Source organism: Pomacea canaliculata, linkage group LG4 (genome assembly GCF_003073045.1).
Source record: "Pomacea canaliculata isolate SZHN2017 linkage group LG4, ASM307304v1, whole genome shotgun sequence".
Lineage (NCBI taxonomy): Eukaryota > Metazoa > Mollusca > Gastropoda > Architaenioglossa > Ampullariidae > Pomacea > Pomacea canaliculata.
The window spans coordinates 7,779,729-7,795,249 of NC_037593.1; the positions used below are offsets into that span (position 1 = coordinate 7,779,729).

General features: G+C 41.5%; 2 non-coding genes and 3 pseudogenes across 2 annotated transcripts; all 5 read right to left on the minus strand.

The window, feature by feature from the left end:
* Window positions 1-595: 595 nt before the first annotated feature.
* Window positions 596-782, minus strand: LOC112563428. Its single transcript, XR_003099052.1, has one exon. It is a non-coding gene; the product is annotated as a U2 spliceosomal RNA (small nuclear RNA).
* A 4,809-nt stretch (window positions 783-5,591) lies between these two features.
* Window positions 5,592-5,769, minus strand: LOC112563419 (annotated as a pseudogene).
* A 2,561-nt stretch (window positions 5,770-8,330) lies between these two features.
* Window positions 8,331-8,512, minus strand: LOC112563421 (annotated as a pseudogene).
* Window positions 8,513-10,339: 1,827 nt separating this feature from the next.
* On the minus strand, window positions 10,340-10,526 carry LOC112563429. Its single transcript, XR_003099053.1, has one exon. It is a non-coding gene; the product is annotated as a U2 spliceosomal RNA (small nuclear RNA).
* Window positions 10,527-15,336: 4,810 nt separating this feature from the next.
* LOC112563425 lies at window positions 15,337-15,514 on the minus strand (annotated as a pseudogene).
* Between the last annotated feature and the right edge of the window lie 7 nt (window positions 15,515-15,521).

Below are 15,521 nucleotides of genomic sequence, written 5' to 3' on the forward strand. Positions count from 1 at the left end.
AAAACAACTTACAAGCCTGTAGCTACTTTCCTTGGTGGTGAAGGCCATATTGTCACGTGGTCTGTTATCACAAGATGTCAGCACCGACTGGCCCCACACCAAATGGCAAGAAAACAAAAGTGTGTTTGACTTCTTACAGCTTTTCTGATGTCCTGGTGGCTAGAGGATTGATCTCAAAGTGTAATTACCATGTTTTCCCGAAAATAAGACTTGGTTTTATATTATTTTTTCGCTCCAAAGGAAGTATTTGGGTTTATTTTCAGTTGATGTCTGATTTTTTAATTTCCAAAAGTTTACTTTGTTCAAGTACAAAATTCTCATTTATTCAAACAGTCATGTCAACTTTTTCTTGATAGTCATATATCTCACAACATTATTTATTTACATATTAGTATTGTTACTTTATAATTCAATCTGTCCGTCGTGTGTTTCAACGGACATTATCGTCGGAGACTGAGCAGAGAAGCGGGTGTAATTGAAAGTACGCAGTGATAAAGAGAAATACAATTTATACAAACGACTTGAAAGGAAATATTAAAAACTCGCATATTCTTATAACATTATCATTGACATTGGTTTACTATTCTCCCCTGGAGGGGAGTGGGCCATCCCTGGTGGTACATCACCAGGCCGTCCTTTGGCAGAGGTGGAGCAAGTCCCTAACCCTCCTTGTTCTCTAAATCAGTGTAATATCGAAGTCCCCATGTGGGGGACGTATCAGACATTACGCTGATAAGAACAACGCGTCGACATCTTTCACGCTTCCACTGGAAAGAAAAGAGAACAGCAGTAGCATGTCACCACGGACAAGCGATGCTCAGCTATCCGGAAACACGGAAAGACTTGCATTTAGCTTTACGTAATATTCAGGTTTGGTAACACAACATACTGTTTAAATACTTTTTACTTTAAAAATTCTGCATATATACAACTGTGTTTATATTTTCTAGCTGCGGATATTATTTTTTACATTGTACCGTATTTTGTGTAACAGTTTTGTTTATTTATACCTTAATGAAAACATTTACTTTTTAAAATAATATTTCTCCTTACGTGTCCAGTGTTAAATGGAAACAACTCTTGTTTCTCAGTAATGTTTGTACATGGGAAACAATTCTCTCACTACTAAATTTGTAAAATGGCAGACTGATTATAATAAAAGCATCGCGTACCAGACGTATTCTACAATTCAGCACCTGACACTGATATTGTAGATAATTTTCGTAATCCATTTAACTGAAAACGTTGAATTTTGTTTTTGTTTTTTTGTAACTTAAAATACTATAAAATCGAGTGTCATACCAAATGCATCATTTACTAGCATCTCGACTTCCTAAGCTTTGTAAGTTTTCAAGACGTGTTTCTGTTTATGTTGCAGGTTTAAGCAGAACTGTGTTTGCATACAACAAGTCGCGTGAGTGGAGGATGGACAGTGAGACCGGCAGTGTGACTATAGGATTGCGGTCAAAGGGAGGGAAGTCTTTGTTCACTGGATAACGTAGTTGTTTCCCTTACATAAGAACAGGTTTCTTTACAGCGCAGGTATAAATCAATCAGCCAAATGCCATTCATGATAAAATATTCAGATTTACGTGAATGAAAATTACCTTTTTCTCTTTTTGAATTTAGTCCTAAGCTGAGCTCCTTATCCCTCCTTTACAGATGCTCAGCTTACACCGCAGTTATTGCTTACTTTGTGATCTAATCTTATTTATTTCAAAAAATGTTTTTCTTTTTAAAAGTTCAGTGCAATGGTATTTTTAAGGTTATTCCATTATTGCAGTCCACTGGCTCCTCATTTAGCTAAGCATAAATTACTTTTGTTCTCATGGTGGGGCTTTCACTTTGTCTTGGCGCTTTGGATAGGATAAATGATGCGCTCGCTTGCAACACGTCGTACAATTAACTGAAATAAATATTCAGACAAAAATATTTTAATTGCTCCTCGTGTTTCTTATTGCAAGCCAGTATGTGTGTTTTTTGATAAGACAAAAATAACTAGTTAAAAATATACACAGCATTAAACATAACAATATTACACCCAAACATATATTAACAAAAAATATTAACAAGAATGTACAAGTGTCAAAAACAAGAGTTCTTTTCACATATTCGAAATCTTGGTTACGAAAAGTCATTGTTCATTCGTTGCTTTCACATATTCTTCTTTCAAGTTGCGTCGGGGGTGCGGCGAGGAGGATTTCCCCCTCTCGCACTGTTGCTTTCACATTAGCTTACCCCACAGGTCGAGGTAGTGCTCTTCTGGCAAAGTGTCTTTGTCCTTCTTCAATCTTGCGTTGACCCTCGAGGTGAAGGCGTCTGCTATCTGGGGTGGTGATACAATGAGTCTGTGGAGGCGTGCTTTGTTTCTTAGTGTCCATATTGCTTGTTTGTACTCTGTGAGAACGATGGTTGCTGCTGTTTGGGATGCTGTCGATAGGGCGGGTGGGAGGGTGTTGAAGCGTATGCAGGCTAGTGTGGGTGTTGTGTTTGCGAGTTTGTTCAACAGTGTGGCTAGTTGCTTGTGTGTTTGCTGTAGGTGCGTGCAGTGGAAGAGGATGTGTTCTGTTGTTTCGCTTTTGTTCTGGCAGAAGGCTAACATCTTTTGTTTTGTTATGCCTCTGCGGTGTAGGGTGTCTGCGACTGGAAGGATGTCGTGTGCAATTTTGAAGGACGTGTCTAAGGTGCATGGGTCTACGTATTTGTTGCTAAGGTGTTTGAATGTGTTTTCGAAGTTTATTCGTGGGAAGGCTTGGAGTACTCTTGGGGGTATAGTGCGTTTGGTTAGAAGTGCTTGATATAGAGTTTTCGTTTTCGTGTCTGAGTTCAGACTGAAGTAGGGGTCTGCCGCGAGAAGGTTGTTGAGAGCTGTGCGGCAAGACTGGTAGAAAGGGGGTATGTCTTCGGTGCTGTGTGGATGCTTGTTGGTGAAGGGGTAGTTGCTGAACCTCCTCCTCAGGTCTAGCCCCAACCATAGGTGGCCGTAGTGTGTCCAGTCCTGTTCGTCATTGCCGAACAGTCCTGTCACCTGGGCCAGGATGTGGCTTTCCGTCTTGGAGGGTATGTTCAGCAGGCCTATCCCTCCTTCTTTGGGGTGCAGGTAGAGGGTCTTCCACTCAATTGGTTCGTGACCATCGTTCCATAGAAAACGGAAGATGGCCCTTTCTATTTGTGTGGTGTAGTGTGGTGGTATTGGTAATACTGAGGATAGGTACCACAGTTTTGACAAGACTGTGGTGTTTATGATGTTGGCTTTTTCATATAGTGAGATGCGGCGGAGTCTGGAGAGATTCAGTGTTGCAGTTATCTTTGTCAGGACTGGGTGCCAAAGGTCGTCTTGTGTGACGTCACCGAAAGGCACCCCGTATATTGTCAGTTTGTCCGTCCATGTAATGTCTGGGGGCTTGTCGATGTCTCTCCTCCATTTTCCTATGAGCATGCCTTTTGTTTTTGTTATGTTTAGTTTGGCGCCTGAAGCCTTACTGTACTGGTGGAAGTGTGTTATCACCCTCCTGACTGACTGGTGGTTATTGAGAAAGAAGTTGCTGTCGTCTGCGTATGCAGACACTTTGCACTCCTCCGGTTTGCCCGGTATGGAGATCCCTTTAATGTGTTTGTCTTGCCTTATTTTGATGAGGACAGGTTCAAGGCATAGAATGTACAGCAAGGGAGAAAGGCTGCAGCCTTGTCTGACAGACCTGGTTATTGTGAAAGAGTCGGAGACGTGTTGGTTTACGATGACACTGCTGTGTATGTCTGTGTATATTGTGGATATCCAGTGTAAGAAGTGTGTGTTGAAGCCGAAGGCTTGGAGGGTTTGCAGGAGGTATTGGTGTGAGACTCTGTCGAATGCTTTCTCCTGGTCTACTGATAAGATGAGATTTGAGTAGCCTCGGTTGTTGCAGTATTCTATTATGTCTCTTATTAGGTGGCAGTTGTTTGTTATAGACCTACCTGGGATTCCGCATGTTTGGTTGCTGTGGATGACTTGGTGGAGGTGTGGTTTGATGCGATTGCAGAGTGTTTTGGTGAGTATTTTGTAGTCTGTGTTGAGGAGTGATATGGGTCTGTAGTTTGTCATGTGTTGGGGGTTATTGGGGTCTTTACAGATTAGAGTGATGTAAGATTCTTTTTGCGTTTTTGTCAGGTGACCAGCCTCGTATGTTGCGGTGTATACTTTGATTAGTATGGGTCCAAGGTGTTTGAGGAAGGCTGAGTAGAATTCTTTTGGTAGGCCGTCGGAGCCTGGCGTTTTGTTTGGTTTCATGCCCTTGAGGGCATTTTCTATTTCTGATAAAGTTATTGGTGTGCCTAAGTTTTCTGTCGCCTCGCCGTCTAGTTGTGGGAGGTCTTGTAGAAGGTGTTTTTGGGTTTCGGGGTCTGTGGTCTCTGCTGTGCATAGTTGTGAATAAAAGGCCTTGAAGGAGTTGAGTATATCGCTCGGGTTTGTTCGAAGCTGCCCGTCTTGACCTATGATGTTGGCTATAGTTTTGCGTTTACCTCGTTGGAGTTCTTTTTGGCAGAAGAAGTTACTTGGTGTTTCCGGTGCGGATCCTAGCGGTGTTCTAGCCCGGATTTGGGCGCCTGTTGTTTTCTCCTCGTGTAGCTGTTGCAGTCTGTTTTTGATGGTGTTCATTCCAGCTAAGTTTTTGTGTTGTTCTAGTATTCGGTATTGTGCACTGAGGGCTCTAATTTCCTTGTTTCTGGCTTTTGCTTTCGTTTGCTGTGTTGGTTTTTTGTTTTTTTGGTTTTTTTTGGTTTTGTTTTTGGTGGATGTAGGAATGTGGGCTCCGAGATTCAGTGTTTGCTGTGAGCGTGAGTTGCTGTCACTAGTCTCGGGTCTCGCTATAGACATATCGTGCACACAGTGAACTGAAAGTGTATCCGGAAGAGGTAGACATCACATCATCGTCAGTCACAACCCCAGCCAGCGGTTATCTGACGACCAACTCAATGCTGATTGGCGGCCGGTGATCCCATTGATAAGATGATCCTGATAAGATGATCCAACTTACAAGCCTTCAGCTACTTTCCTTGGTGGTGAAGGCCATATTGTCACGTGGTCTGTTATCACAAGATGTCAGCACCGACTGGCCCCACACCAAATGGCAAGAAAACAAAAGTGTGTTTGACTTCTTACAGCTTTTCTGATGTCCTGGTGGCTAGAGGATTGATCTATTAATTACCATGTTTCCCCTAAAAGACTTTGTTTTATATTATTTTTTCGCTCCAAAGGAAGTATTTGGGTTTATTTTCAGTTGATGTCTGATTTTTTTATGTCCAAAAGTTTACTTTGTTCAAGTACAAATTTGTCATTTATTCAAACACAGTCATGTCAACTTTTTCTGGATAGTCATATCTCACAACATTATTTATTTACATATTAGTATTGTTACTTTATAATTCAATCTGTCTGTCGTGTGTTTCAACGGACATTATCGTCGGAGACTGAGCAGAGAAGCGGGTGTAATTGAAAGTACGCAGTGATAAAGAGAAATACAATTTATACAAACGACTTGAAAGGAAATATTTAAAAACTCACATATTTTTATAACATTATCATTGATATTGGTTTACTATTCTCCCCTGGAGGGGAGTGGGCCATCCCTGGAGGTACATCACCAGGCCGACCCTTGGCAGAGGTGGAGCAAGTCCCTAACCCTCTGTCATGTTCTATAACAAAGTGTGATATCGAAGTCCCCATATGGGGGACGTATCAGATATTGAACTGATAAGATTGGCGAACCTGAGTTTCGCCCATGGAGTTGTGAGAGCATGTCACCGCGGACAAGCGCTAATGAGCTGTTTGGAAACACGGAAAGACTTGCATTTAGCTTTACGTACTATTCAGGTTTGGTAATACAACATACTATTTACATAATTTTTACTTTAAAAGTTCTGCATATATACAACTGAGTTTATATTTTCTAACTGCGGATGTTATTTATTACATTGTACCGTATTTTGGGTAACAGTTTTATTTATTTATACCTTAATGAAAACATTTACTTTTTAAAATAATATTTCTCCTTACGTGTCCAGTGTTAAATGGAAACAACTCTTGTTTCTCAGTAATGTTCGTACATGGGAAACAATTTTCTCACTACTAAATTTGTAAAATGGCAGATTGATTATAATAAAAACATCGCATACCAGACGTATTCTACAATTCAGCACCTGACACTGATATTGTAGATAATTTTCTTAATCCATTATCTGAAAACGTTAAATTTATTTTGGTTTTTTTTTGTAACTTATAATACTACGTAGGAAGATGGCGGATGGGTGGAACCTACTTTGTCTTCGGTCTTGCCTGATGGGTTATTGCTGCTTCCCTAGGCTTCGCTGTCAACTTTAATTTGATGCGTGCCTAGCTGCGGCAGTTTGGATATGCTGCTCTTCCATTCTAGTGACCTCGGTTTTGGTTCTGTTGTGTAGGAGATGATCAGTGGCGACCGTTCTTTACAGTTTCATCTTCACCTTCGTTCAATGGATTGTTTGTCATCGTTCTGCTTCAGACAGATCGTATGGGTCTATGTGAATCTCTGTGATATACTGATCTGCGAGTGAATTTTCTCCGAGTGTGGTGTCTACAGGCAGTAGTTGTGGATGTGTGGTCTTCTTATACTTTATCAACATTTATTTTTGTTGTGCTTCAGTACTCAGTCTGCTGCGTTTCTACGTCATTGTACATTGTCGTCACTGATGACATCACCGCATGACGGAGTAGAGACCGAACTATAACACTGAACCACTTCATGATGAGCTTTTGAACTTTGTATATCCAACACCAGGTTATTGGCAATTGTTGCCCTTTCCGTCTATCCGACTATAATTACTATAATTAATAACCACCGTATACGTCACAGAGTGTCTGGGGTGTCTATGTAGAGATAGCACCTTTGACTTTCCGGCAGCAGTGTCCCTTGGGACAGACGGGAGCACTGGTCCTCACATGGCACTCAACTCTCACAGCTGGCTCCAGGTCCTTAACCTGGCTACACCCCGGTAACCGCTTCTGCTGGCGGGCCAAACGCTGTGAGGGGCTGACGTGTTCTTATGCACGTCATTACAAATACTTGGAGAGGAGATGGGCGCCACCAAGTTCGCCAAAGCCCACTGAAAGGACTCATGGACGCACAACAGAAAAGATGTCTGTTGCTGCTGCCGGAAGGTCCCCCCTACGCCCGGACCGGGCATGGGACTGAACTGAACTGAACTGAATACTACGAATCGGGTATACTGTCATTTAGTTCCCGTCTTGGAGCGGGCAAGGTGTGACATGTGTTGGTTCCAGCTGTCAGCTTACTCTTGACGTTGAACATCTCGAATCTCTGCGCCGATGAAAGGCCATCGATGAGCGGCGAGAAAGATGGAAGAGCTGATCTGCTCGCCTGCACGATTCCAGCGGAGGAGCATTGCAGGGCCCTCCGTGTCGATGGACTGTTGAGTCTTGCAGTGATTAATGACATTTAATAAACTGCATAGTCACCTGGTTTTGTTGTTGTTGTTTCTGTTTTTGGTGGATGTAGGAATGTGGGCTCAGAGATTCAATCTTTGCTGTGAGCGTGAGTTGCTGTCACTAGTCTCGGTCTCATTATCGTGTACACAGTGAACTGAAAGTGTATCCGGAAGAGGTAGACATCACATCATCGTCAGTCAACCCCAGCCAGCGGTTATCTGACGACCAACTCAATGCTGATTGGCGGCCGGTGATCCCATTGATAAGATGCTGCTGTCATCAAAACAACTTACAAGCCTTCAGCTACTTTCCCTGGTGGTGAAGGCCATATTGTCACGTGGTCTGTTATCACAAGATGTCAGCACCGACTGGCCCCACACCAAATGGCAAGAAAACAAAAGTGTGTTTGACTTCTTACAGCTTTTCTGATGTCCTGGTGGCTAGAGGATTGATCTAAAGGTGTAATTACATGTTTCCCCGAAAATAAGACTTGGTTTTATATTATTTTTTCGCTCCAAAGGAAGTATTTGGGTTTATTTTTCAGTTGATTTCTGATTTTTTAATTTCCAAGTTTACTTTGTTCAAGTAGAAAAATTGTCATTTATTCGAACAGTCATGTCAACTGTTTCTGGATATATCTCACAACATTATTTATTTACATATTAGTATTATTACTTTATAATTCAATCTGTCCGTCGTGTGTTTCAACGGAGATTATCGTCGGAGACTGAGCAGAGAAGCGGGTGTAATTGAAATAACGCAGCGATAAAAAGAAATACAATTTATAAAAAACGACTTGTAAGGAAATATTTGAAAACTCGCATATTTGAATAACATTATTGATATTGGTTTAGTATTCTCCCCTGGTGGGGAGTGGGCCAGTCCTGGAGATACATCATCACCAGGCTAACCCTTAGCAGAGGTGGAGCAAGTCCCTAACCCTCGGGCATGTTCTCTAAATCAGTGTAATATCGAAGTCCCCATATGGGGGACGTATCAGATATTGAACTGATGAGAACAACGCGTTAAAATATCACTGGAACAAGAAAATCATATATTACCACGGACAAGCAATGGAAAGCTATTCGGAAACACGGAAAGACTTGCATTTAGCTTTACGTACTATTCAGGTTTGGTAACACAACATACTATTTACATAATTTTTACTTTCAAAGTTCTGCATATATACAACTGTGTTTATATTTTCTAGCTGCGGATGTTATTTTTTACATTGTACCGTATTTTGTGTAACAGTTTTGTTTATTTATACCTTAATGAAAACATTTACTTTTTGAAATAATATTTCTCCTTACATGTCCAGTGTTAAATGGAAACAACTCTTGTTTCTCAGTAATGTTCGTACATGGGAAACAATTCTCTCACTACTAAATTTGTAAAATGGCAGATTGATTATAATAAAAGCATCGCATACCAGACGTATTCTACAATTCAGCACCTGACACTGATATTGTAGATAATTTTCTTAATCCATTATCTGAAAACGTTGAATTTTTTTTTTTTTTTTTTTTTTTTTTTTTTGTAACTTATAATACTACGAATCGGGTATACTGTCATTCAGTTCCCGTCTTCGAGCGGGCAAGGTGTGACATCTGTTGGTTCCAGCTGTCAGCTTACTCTTGACGTTGAACATCTCGAATCTCTGCGCCGATGAAAGGCATCGATGAATGGCGAGAAAGATGGAAGAGCTGATCTGCTCGCCTGCACGATTCCAGCGGAGGAGTATTGTAGGCCCTCCGTGTCGCAGGAGACTGTTGAGTGTTGCAGTTAAGTTGCCAAAGAACGTATAAACACATTCGGTTTACAATGTACTAGTTAAAGACATTGTGTTAGACGTTGTTTAACCCACGTCTCTTCTGGATAAACAGTTGGAATTGAAAAATTATCTTATTAAATAACGGGCATGCTTTGCTTGTAAATAGTCCTCGACAGTGATTAATGACATTTAATAAACTAAACTGCATAGTCTGCCGTTGTTGTTGTTGTTGTTGTTGTTGTTGTTGTTGTTGTTGTTGTTTTTGTTTTGTTTTTGGTGGATGTAGGAATGTGGGCTCCGAGATTCAGTGTTTGCTGTGAGCGTGAGTTGCTGTCACTAGTCTCTGGTCTCGCTATAGACATATCGTGTACAGAGTGAACTGAAAGTGTAGTCGGAAGAGGTAGACATCACATCATCGTCAGTCACAACCCCAGATAGCGGTTATCTGACGACCTACTCAATGCTGATTGGCGGCCGGTGATCCCATTGATAAGATGCTGCTGTCATCAAAACAACTTACAAGCCTGTAGCTACTTTCCTTGGTGGTGAAGGCCATATTGTCACGTGGTCTGTTATCACAAGATGTCAGCACCGACTGGCCCCACACCAAATGGCAAGAAAACAAAAGTGTGTTTGACTTCTTACAGCTTTTCTGATGTCCTGGTGGCTAGAGGATTGATCTCAAAGTGTAATTACCATGTTTTCCCGAAAATAAGACTTGGTTTTATATTATTTTTTCGCTCCAAAGGAAGTATTTGGGTTTATTTTCAGTTGATGTCTGATTTTTTAATTTCCAAAAGTTTACTTTGTTCAAGTACAAAATTCTCATTTATTCAAACAGTCATGTCAACTTTTTCTTGATAGTCATATATCTCACAACATTATTTATTTACATATTAGTATTGTTACTTTATAATTCAATCTGTCCGTCGTGTGTTTCAACGGACATTATCGTCGGAGACTGAGCAGAGAAGCGGGTGTAATTGAAAGTACGCAGTGATAAAGAGAAATACAATTTATACAAACGACTTGAAAGGAAATATTAAAAACTCGCATATTCTTATAACATTATCATTGACATTGGTTTACTATTCTCCCCTGGAGGGGAGTGGGCCATCCCTGGTGGTACATCACCAGGCCGTCCTTTGGCAGAGGTGGAGCAAGTCCCTAACCCTCCTTGTTCTCTAAATCAGTGTAATATCGAAGTCCCCATGTGGGGGACGTATCAGACATTACGCTGATAAGAACAACGCGTCGACATCTTTCACGCTTCCACTGGAAAGAAAAGAGAACAGCAGTAGCATGTCACCACGGACAAGCGATGCTCAGCTATCCGGAAACACGGAAAGACTTGCATTTAGCTTTACGTAATATTCAGGTTTGGTAACACAACATACTGTTTAAATACTTTTTACTTTAAAAATTCTGCATATATACAACTGTGTTTATATTTTCTAGCTGCGGATATTATTTTTTACATTGTACCGTATTTTGTGTAACAGTTTTGTTTATTTATACCTTAATGAAAACATTTACTTTTTAAAATAATATTTCTCCTTACGTGTCCAGTGTTAAATGGAAACAACTCTTGTTTCTCAGTAATGTTTGTACATGGGAAACAATTCTCTCACTACTAAATTTGTAAAATGGCAGACTGATTATAATAAAAGCATCGCGTACCAGACGTATTCTACAATTCAGCACCTGACACTGATATTGTAGATAATTTTCGTAATCCATTTAACTGAAAACGTTGAATTTTGTTTTTGTTTTTTTTGTAACTTAAAATACTATAAAATCGAGTGTCATACAAATGCATCATTTACTAGCATCTCGACTTCCTAAGCTTTGTAAGTTTTCAAGACGTGTTTCTGTTTATGTTGCAGGTTTAAGCAGAACTGTGTTTGCATACAACAAGTCGCGTGAGTGGAGGATGGACAGTGAGACCGGCAGTGTGACTATAGGATTGCGGTCAAAGGGAGGGAAGTCTTTGTTCACTGGATAACGTAGTTGTTTCCCTTACATAAGAACAGGTTTCTTTACAGCGCAGGTATAAATCAATCAGCCAAATGCCATTCATGATAAAATATTCAGATTTACGTGAATGAAAATTACCTTTTTCTCTTTTTGAATTTAGTCCTAAGCTGAGCTCCTTATCCCTCCTTTACAGATGCTCAGCTTACACCGCAGTTATTGCTTACTTTGTGATCTAATCTTATTTATTTCAAAAAATGTTTTTCTTTTTAAAAGTTCAGTGCAATGGTATTTTTAAGGTTATTCCATTATTGCAGTCCACTGGCTCCTCATTTAGCTAAGCATAAATTACTTTTGTTCTCATGGTGGGGGCTTTCACTTTGTCTTGGCGCTTTGGATAGGATAAATGATGCGCTCGCTTGCAACACGTCGTACAATTAACTGAAATAAATATTCAGACAAAAATATTTTAATTGCTCCTCGTGTTTCTTATTGCAAGCCAGTATGTGTGTTTTTTGATAAGACAAAAATAACTAGTTAAAAATATACACAGCATTAAACATAACAATATTACACCCAAACATATATTAACAAAAAATATTAACAAGAATGTACAAGTGTCAAAAACAAGAGTTCTTTTCACATATTCGAAATCTTGGTTACGAAAAGTCATTGTTCATTCGTTGCTTTCACATATTCTTCTTTCAAGTTGCGTCGGGGGTGCGGCGAGGAGGATTTCCCCCTCTCGCACTGTTGCTTTCACATTAGCTTACCCCACAGGTCGAGGTAGTGCTCTTCTGGCAAAGTGTCTTTGTCCTTCTTCAATCTTGCGTTGACCCTCGAGGTGAAGGCGTCTGCTATCTGGGGTGGTGATACAATGAGTCTGTGGAGGCGTGCTTTGTTTCTTAGTGTCCATATTGCTTGTTTGTACTCTGTGAGAACGATGGTTGCTGCTGTTTGGGATGCTGTCGATAGGGCGGGTGGGAGGGTGTTGAAGCGTATGCAGGCTAGTGTGGGTGTTGTGTTTGCGAGTTTGTTCAACAGTGTGGCTAGTTGCTTGTGTGTTTGCTGTAGGTGCGTGCAGTGGAAGAGGATGTGTTCTGTTGTTTCGCTTTTGTTCTGGCAGAAGGCTAACATCTTTTGTTTTGTTATGCCTCTGCGGTGTAGGGTGTCTGCGACTGGAAGGATGTCGTGTGCAATTTTGAAGGACGTGTCTAAGGTGCATGGGTCTACGTATTTGTTGCTAAGGTGTTTGAATGTGTTTTCGAAGTTTATTCGTGGGAAGGCTTGGAGTACTCTTGGGGGTATAGTGCGTTTGGTTAGAAGTGCTTGATATAGAGTTTTCGTTTTCGTGTCTGAGTTCAGACTGAAGTAGGGGTCTGCCGCGAGAAGGTTGTTGAGAGCTGTGCGGCAAGACTGGTAGAAAGGGGGTATGTCTTCGGTGCTGTGTGGATGCTTGTTGGTGAAGGGGTAGTTGCTGAACCTCCTCCTCAGGTCTAGCCCCAACCATAGGTGGCCGTAGTGTGTCCAGTCCTGTTCGTCATTGCCGAACAGTCCTGTCACCTGGGCCAGGATGTGGCTTTCCGTCTTGGAGGGTATGTTCAGCAGGCCTATCCCTCCTTCTTTGGGGTGCAGGTAGAGGGTCTTCCACTCAATTGGTTCGTGACCATCGTTCCATAGAAAACGGAAGATGGCCCTTTCTATTTGTGTGGTGTAGTGTGGTGGTATTGGTAATACTGAGGATAGGTACCACAGTTTTGACAAGACTGTGGTGTTTATGATGTTGGCTTTTTCATATAGTGAGATGCGGCGGAGTCTGGAGAGATTCAGTGTTGCAGTTATCTTTGTCAGGACTGGGTGCCAAATGTCGTCTTGTGTGACGTCACCGAAAGGCACCCCGTATATTGTCAGTTTGTCTGTCCATGTAATGTCTGGGGGCTTGTCGATGTCTCTCCTCCATTTTCCTATGAGCATGCCTTTTGTTTTTGTTATGTTTAGTTTGGCGCCTGAAGCCTTACTGTACTGGTGGAAGTGTGTTATCACCCTCCTGACTGACTGGTGGTTATTGAGGAAGAAGTTGCTGTCGTCTGCGTATGCAGACACTTTGCACTCCTCCGGTTTGCCCGGTACGGAGATCCCTTTAATGTGTTTGTCTTGTCTTATTGTGATGAGGACAGGTTGAAGGCATAGAATGTACAGCAAGGGAGAAAGGCTGCAGCCTTGTCTGACAGACCTGGTTATTGTGAAAGAGTCGGAGACGTGTTGGTTTACGATGACACTGCTGTGTATGTCTGTGTATATTGTGGATATCCAGTGTAAGAAGTGTGTGTTGAAGCCGAAGGCTTGGAGGGTTTGCAGGAGGTATTGGTGTGAGACTCTGTCGAATGCTTTCTCCTGGTCTACTGATAAGATGAGATTTGAGTAGCCTCGGTTGTTGCAGTATTCTATTATGTCTCTTATTAGGTGGCAGTTGTTTGTTATAGACCTACCTGGGATTCCGCATGTTTGGTTGCTGTGGATGACTTGGTGGAGGTGTGGTTTGATGCGATTGCAGAGTGTTTTGGTGAGTATTTTGTAGTCTGTGTTGAGGAGTGATATGGGTCTGTAGTTTGTCATGTGTTGGGGTTATTGGGGTCTTTACAGATTAGAGTGATGTAAGATTCTTTTTGCGTTTTTGTCAGGTGACCAGCCTCGTATGTTGCGGTGTATATTTTGATTAGTATGGGTCCAAGGTGTTTGAGGAAGGCTGAGTAGAATTCTTTTGGTAGGCCGTCGGAGCCTGGCGTTTTGTTTGGTTTCATGCCCTTGAGGGCATTTTCTATTTCTGATAAAGTTATTGGTGTGCCTAAGTTCTCTGTCGCCTCGCCGTCTAGTTGTGGGAGGTCTTGTAGAAGGTGTTTTTGGGTTTCGGGGTCTGTGGTCTCTGCTGTGCATAGTTGTGAATAAAAGGCCTTGAAGGAGTTGAGTATATCGCTCGGGTTTGTTCGAAGCTGCCCGTCTTGACCTATGATGTTGGCTATAGTTTTGCGTTTACCTCGTTGGAGTTCTTTTTGGCAGAAGAAGTTACTTGGTGTTTCCGGTGCGGATCCTAGCGGTGTTCTAGCCCGGATTTGGGCGCCTGTTGTTTTCTCCTCGTGTAGTTGTTGCAGTCTGTTTTTGATGGTGTTCATTCCAGCTAAGTTTTTGTGTTGTTCTAGTATTCGGTATTGTGCACTGAGGGCTCTAATTTCCTTGTTTCTGGTTTTGCTTTCGTTTGCTGTGTTGGTTTTTTGTTTTTTTGGTTTTTTTTTGGTTTTGTTTTTGGTGGATGTAGGAATGTGGGCTCCGAGATTCAGTGTTTGCTGTGAGCGTGAGTTGCTGTCACTAGTCTCGGGTCTCGCTATAGACATATCGTGCACACAGTGAACTGAAAGTGTATCCGGAAGAGGTAGACATCACATCATCGTCAGTCACAACCCCAGCCAGCGGTTATCTGACGACCTACTCAATGCTGATTGGCGGCCGGTGATCCCATTGATAAGATGATCCTGATAAGATGATCCAACTTACAAGCCTGTAGCTACTTTCCTTGGTGGTGAAGGCCATATTGTCACGTGGTCTGTTATCACAAGATGTCAGCACCGACTGGCCCCACACCAAATGGCAAGAAAACAAAAGTGTGTTTGACTTCTTACAGCTTTTCTGATGTCCTGGTGGCTAGAGGATTGATCTATTAATTACCATGTTTCCCCTAAAAGACTTTGTTTTATATTATTTTTTCGCTCCAAAGGAAGTATTTGGGTTTATTTTCAGTTGATGTCTGATTTTTTTATGTCCAAAAGTTTACTTTGTTCAAGTACAAAATTTGTCATTTATTCAAACACAGTCATGTCAACTTTTTCTGGATAGTCATATCTCACAACATTATTTATTTACATATTAGTATTGTTACTTTATAATTCAATCTGTCTGTCGTGTGTTTCAACGGACATTACCGTCGGAGACTGAGCAGAGAAGCGGGTGTAATTGAAAGTACGCAGTGATAAAGAGAAATACAATTTATACAAACGACTTGAAAGGAAATATTTAAAAACTCACATATTCTTATAACATTATCATTGACATTGGTTTACTATGCTCCCCTGGAGGGGAGTGGGCCATCCCTGGAGATACATCACCAGGCCGACCCTTGGCAGAGGTGGAGCAAGTCCCTAACCCTCCGTCTTGTTCTATAACAAAGTGTGATATCGAAGTCCCCATATGGGGGACGTATCAGATATTGAACTGATAAGATTTGCGAACCTGAGTTTCGCCCATGGAGTTGTGAGAGCA